Genomic DNA, 6,712 nt, shown 5'->3' with positions numbered 1-6,712 from the left:
ATTAACTCCTCGTCGGCTACTAAGGTAGCTACAGTCACAGGTTATCTTGTATCTTAACAAGATTCAGTAGAAATAAGGGATTTATTTCTTCGGAAACAAGTCCCTTCTGTTACGAATGGAGGAAGGTAGGACCCAAATGCCTGGCACAACAGGTAAATGCAAATATTTATTAATCATGAAAATGGGAGTTGGGATAGCAAAACAAAAGACAGTGATCCAAGCTGGTTGAATCCAAAAAACGAACTCCATAAAACAAACAGTTAGGTTAAGTTAAATGCATGACGAGAGATCCACGGACAAGGGACCAGACTCGAACTGGGGAAGAGGCAGAACTGAATATACAAAGTGCTGATGAGATAACAAGACATAGCTGAGTACAAGAGAAGATACAAAGGCAAGAAGTACAACAAAACGGATACATGAGGAAGTAATTTAAAAATAAATAGGAAAGACAAAACCCAGACTGAACTACAGACCAGGAAAAAAAACAGAGTCCAAACCATGACACCTTCATGTTTTAATAATCTGAATTTAAACATGGAAAAATAAATGCATTGCAACACTTAAATTAAATAATGGAAATAATGTCATATTTAGTCATTTAATGAGAGGAAAATGTGCAATCAAATGCATGGAGGATTATATAAATGTCAAAAAGACCAAATAAAAAATTAGGCTCATTGAGTTGATTCAAGTTCAAAACTTCTGGCAAAGTAAAAAGACAACACAAAGGCATGCTGATTCAGCTGTATATACCTTTGGAAGATAAGTACGAGCCATCTGTGAGGGGTGGGGAAGGAGAAAGGTGTCCTCTAAAGTGCCCTAATCTTCAACTGTAAGTGAAAGGTACGGGGTAACAGGGTAATGTGAGGCAGCTGACCCTTAGCGCCCTGACCAACTGGCTTAAATGCTGGCTTGTCGAGGCCACTGGCCTTCGCCATGTTGCCTTAAACAGGTGGCCTCTGAAATGAACAACTATTTTGAGAGGAATCTGAAACAAAAGCATTACAAATACACCATAAAAAATAACAAATTAACAACAAAAGGAACCATGTTGTGTATTCAGAAAAAAATGGGTTTATCCAGATGGAGGTCAATAGGTCTGGTAAGCAAGGATTTCACAGATTCAAAAAGAATATCTGATTTATTTGAACACATCCAGTCCTATACTGAGGTTCTTCGGACAATGACATTGCCACATTACTAATGACATAATGAAGACAACCACCTCGGTAATGGTTAAAAACAAACAAACGTGAATCAGATAAATGCATTTTGAGATAAATGAAATACCAATTAATTTAAACTTGAATTGCTTCTACAACATGACAGCTGCAGAAAACAAGGGAAAGTACTGCAAAAAGTGATTTGCTTTAAAAGTTAAGGTGATATTTTTGTCTTAAAGACACAGATCTAACAAACATTTGGCTGTAGAGAAGGTTAAAACTCAAAACACAAGCTATACCAATACAAGAGGTTTACACTAGACTGTACACAATATAAATCATCACATATGCAGATGATGCGATTGTGTAACTGACCAATAGATCAGGCTTAGGCACCAAAACCACTTGATTAGGGTTAGAAAAAACTCATAGTTTGGAATAAAACAAGTAATTTTATGTAAGTAACAGGATGCAAGTTATTTTAAATACGTTAGGTGAATTAATATGCTACATCATGTAAGTATCTCACCTATGTTTTGCTTTCTCACTGGCTTTCTGGTGTATGTCCTGTTTTTTGTTCCATCAAACACCCCGTTACCTCAGTGACAGATTTGTCACACTTTCTGCGACACCACGTGATGTCCTTCTTTAACCCAGGCCGTCATGGTTCCTTTGCCAAAGAGCACCTTGTGCATACAGTAGCTCTCCATTGCCAACAGCTTTGACAAAATGGCAGGATTTGACGGCATGTCAATGAGAAAAGGTTGGCCGATTAGTTGAGTGTGCATTTTGCTGGCTATCCATCAGCGAGTATGTATAACAATTGTTTTGTGATGTGAAACCTTTGTGTTTACATTTTAAGGTAAGATCAAGAGAGATCTGTTACAACTATAGCCTATAAAATGTAATCTAGCCAGGCTGGATGACACACTCCAATATAATAGCATGCCATGTGGCCAACCAACAAGGCCAACACTAAAAAAAAAGGTGACAAAAAAAAAAAAAAAAAAAAAAAAAATTGGCCTTCATGAAAGATGACCTATCTTCACATAACAGATTGTAACTTTAAATAAAAGAATACAATGGGGTGTAAAAAGAGACATGAGGAGACAGCATGGGGGCACAGTGATAATAGGCTGCATTAGCCATATCTGCTGGGAATAGTCCTGCAGTGAGGCTACTTGCTCAGTGAAGTGTAATCTTCAGTGGCCTGGCCCCTGTGACAGCCGGCATAGTGAGTGGTTTGGGTGGGGCCTTACACAAAGCAATGAGTTTCAGTAGGCAGGTAGGAGATACAAATAACACACATGCAGCATAAACACAGAGGGAGGGCATCAGAGCATGTACGAGCCCAGCATGAAAGGTAGATCAGTGGTGATATAGAGAAAAAACTAGATGTTGGAAAGGGGACTGTGGGAAAATTGGCTGGAGGGTGTGAAGGGATGAGAGACAGAAGATACAAACTAAGGTAGTAATGGTAAGTAGAACTGAACTGCAGATGTGGAGATGCAATGGGAGGGGAAGGAGGGATGGAATGACAAATCTATGGTATGAAGAGTTAGAGCTGAAAGGATAAAACAAAAGATACTAGGTCAAACAGGGGATGTAAAAGGAATAGATGACAGTACTGAGATGTCGGATCTCATGATCTCCAGGGGAATGCGTGGTGTTTCCTGATAGAGAAATACCAAAAATACACCTGTACATCATTGCACACAAAACACAATGCACCGTGTGTACATTACAATGCAACACAGGTCTGTTGTCTACACAAAGGTCCTTGCCCTGTGACCTTAGATAAACATTATTATGCTAAATATTATTTAAATAAGCACTTGTGAATCTTGATTTATCTTGTTAAAGTGTCAGATTCAGTCAGTTTTGGTTATACTATATGATGATTCTTGTGGATGTCATGTCAGGCCTTTATGTCATAGCCAGCACTAATTTAAAGGTGTTAATTCAGTACAGTAGGTATCAAGCCAAAGCATGTAATGCACTCTTCAGTCCACTAGGGTAAGTCATGTAACGCAGGTAAAGTAACTTCCATGACATACAAAACGTTGCTTACATAAGATTACCTCTTCTAACCCAAACCATGGTCGTTTTTTTTTTTTTACCTCTAACCAAGTAGTTTGTGTGTCTAAACCTAACCAAACTGTTACCGTGTCACATTTAACCCAAGTCATGATATTTTCCTGAACCTAATCACGTTGTATTTGATGCCCAATCCTAAGGCACTTAACTCTTCATGCCTCGGCGAGGCAAAGTGTCACACTGGCACGGTATCCTGTAGTGGACTGATCCCATGTTATTTAATCAAATTGAATTTTTTGTATTCCCAGAGATGTAAGTAGAACTGACAATAACAAAATGCAATCACACCTCCAATCACAGCTTTTTAGGTGAGTCAGTACATAAAGACAAAAGGAGGGGAGTGAATACACACGACTATTTTACATAAATTGTTTTTTAATGCAGGGCTGTCGTATTGGCTTCCATTCTGTTGTAGAGATGTTTCTATTTTCCTGACCATTCGTTGCACTTTCTTTTGGGGCCTTAACAATGATGGACTTCATACACACAAACCTGAGGGCTCAAATGTACTCAGTATGCAATCAAATCTGATCACAAATACACAGAAACAGCCGAGCCAACTGTTCAGCCATGCCCCTCATGGCACCAGGCACCTATTTTAGCCGACGATAGCCGTGAATCCACTTGACCAGCTGGCTTGGCCATTGGATCATATTTGTCCTTCAAGTTGCGACTGAGCTGTTTACGAGTTAGACGTACCACTTCATGGCCCTTTTCCAGGTCCCTCCATCCTCACAGCCCCGTGGCCGCCTGACCTTTAAGAGAGTGTCTCGTGAAACGAAACAGGGAAGGGAATAGAGGGAGGCTCGGGAGATGTGTGTACCCCCTGGGGAGACGGACAGACTGGTAGACATGGGAAGAAGTGGCACTTGAAAGCAAATGGGAATCAGGTTGGAAATGGAGGCACATCAGCAACTGTTGCCTGCAGGGTAGAGAGAAGTTGTTTGGTGTGCACCACTGAGGTGGAAATGTGCGGATGGCCTGGCATGGCAGGTGGGCAATAGCTTTTTTTTGAAGGAAGAATAAAAAGCATTTTATGGCTATGGAGATTTTCCTTACTGTATGTTTATCAAAGGCTCATGTGCTGTGGGTAGTGTAGTAGGATCCCATTCACAACACAAGTTATTTTCTCGCTGGCATCTTGAATGTTGTGAGCTCCCAAATATATCGTGGTGCTTTTGAGGACTGGAAATTTATGGGATTTTTTTATGTTGTTTAAATCTCTAATCATATATTTGGCTGCTTTATGTTCTTATGGTGTAAAAAAAAAAAAAAAAAAAAAGCATGTGTTGTCTGGATTAAACAATTAGGTTCCCCCTAAGTTCGTACAGCAATTCTCAGCCTTAGCTGGGAAAGACATTTACCATGCAGTGCTTGTAAACATCTGATTAACACTGCCTGGCCCCCCACACAAACAATATTACAACCCTATTCACATGCACAAACACATCATGTAAATAAGAAATAATCCTTTATGATGGGGGCTGGTCACAAACAGCAACTGTACAAGGTAATAGACCGTGGAAGGAGACAGCTTAAAAACCACTCTATAAGCAAACACACATGGCCAGATATCAAGCAGAGAGGTGTGTACATCTGCACCAGCGAGTGACACAACATTAATACCAACATGCCTCCCCTGGTTTTTCACATTGCCACACAGCGTAGGACAGTATGTATCACTGCCTGACACTGAGCACACCCTCTTTTCAGGTACATAATGGTGACAGTGAGGTTTGAGTAGAGGGAGCCTTTTTTACCTCGTCGAGGAAATCCAAAGTTGTCATTTTTAAAGTCTAATTTTACAGCCATCTGTTACCATCAGCAACATTGCCGTTACCCTCGAAAGGCTTGATTTTCATTTTAATTTTGGGTCCTTATCTACAAATAAATATATTGTCTGAGTTTATTTTTTTCCATGCTGTCAGCAATGTTAAAAGGACACAGCTCATCTGGCTGATGGATGGGAGCAAATGTAGCCCAGGGCCTTAGGGTGGACTGCAAGAGAAATGTACCTTATAACACACACACTGACACACACAAACAACCCCTCCAGATGGGTCCCCCCTTGCGAGCAGTGTGTATGGTCCAATTATGTTTGTGTTTGGGAGAAAGGGGGTGAAAACTCTTGGAGCAAAGTGTTTACTGCAAAAATCTATTGCAAAAAGTGTAATACATGTTTGAAATTGCACATCTATGTTAAAAAACCTCACATCCATATACACATTATAACACCATAGACTAACTACAATGAGTGTAGGTCGGTGTAGTGGTGTGCTTTAGTGTGGGTCAAGGCTGTGGGTTATGGTCACCATAAAATAGCCTTATATACTGTACAGTCTTGGCACACATTACAGTTATTTTATGAAGCAAATGTATCTTGTTGCTTTGCTGACATGTAAACATAAGCGTTATAGAGAGGTAGATGAAGAAGAGAGAATGAGATGCTCGGTGCTGTAAATGAATGCCATAAAGCACAATCGCTGCATGTGTCCTCTCCTTCATCAGCACAGCATCTGCACAGTATCTTTTCTTGCATCACAGGACGCCACTGCATTTCTGTGGCCTTGTTTGTGGGGTTTTTGGTGTAAACCATGTTGGCCTTTGTTGTGAAAGCTCGTAGTTCTGAGGGCAGCAACATAAGTTTCTCGGTTGGTTCGCACTACTTTGGTGTGGTTTTGATGTACAGAACTGCATGACCACAGAATCGGGCAGATAGCAGGGCTTGTTGACAATTTTGTGTTTCAGAAGTCAGAGTGGATTCAAACCAGACCAGAAGACAGAGTGGATTCAAATCAGATCAGAAACCAATACAACTATGTACAAATTGAGCCCTAAATGAATAAATACATTAGATGACATGGGTTTATTCTTGCGAAAAATTCCTAACTCATAAAATCTTTGTTAAATGATTAAAACATTTGCTGAGACCAGGCTCAGCCCTTTCACAGCCACCTCTTCCTGCCACCAGACAGCCAGGAAGCACAAAGAGGTCAAAGCTGAGCAGAAGTCCCCGTGGGAGCTCTCTTGCCCCCCGACCTTTAGGTGTTCATCCCCGATGTTCATTTCCTGAAGGTGTCAGATGAAGACAAACCAAGAGGTGCTGTACAGCAAAGGAGAGAAAGGCAAGTGTGGGAAGGGAGAGAAAGGGAACTTGAGAAGGTGAAAGAGGACAGAAAGTGTTTTGAATGAGTGTGGCGAGGGAGAGAGTCAAGGAGAAGAAGAAGGATGAGTTGCGAGGGAGGAGAGTGGGGAGCGTGGCTTGAAACAGGGTGTGTGTGGGGTTAACAGACAGGAGAGGATGGGAGGAGGAGAAGCAGTGCTTGAAGAAAGAACACAATGAAGATGGGGCAGCATTAGTGAGCCTGTCTCAGGCCAATTACTCTGCTGCTAACCCTCTCTTCTATCTCTCCTCTGCTTTCCCTCGTTCTGTGTCCTCTCCTCTCACT

Source organism: Brachyistius frenatus, unplaced genomic scaffold (assembly GCF_029030835.1).
Source record: "Brachyistius frenatus isolate BFR_SWC_R1_liver_20210118 unplaced genomic scaffold, ASM2903083v1 Contig_24, whole genome shotgun sequence".
NCBI classification, from domain to species: domain Eukaryota; kingdom Metazoa; phylum Chordata; class Actinopteri; family Embiotocidae; genus Brachyistius; species Brachyistius frenatus.
The sequence above is the reverse complement of the archived record's forward strand: the minus strand, read 5'-3'. Positions refer to the sequence as shown.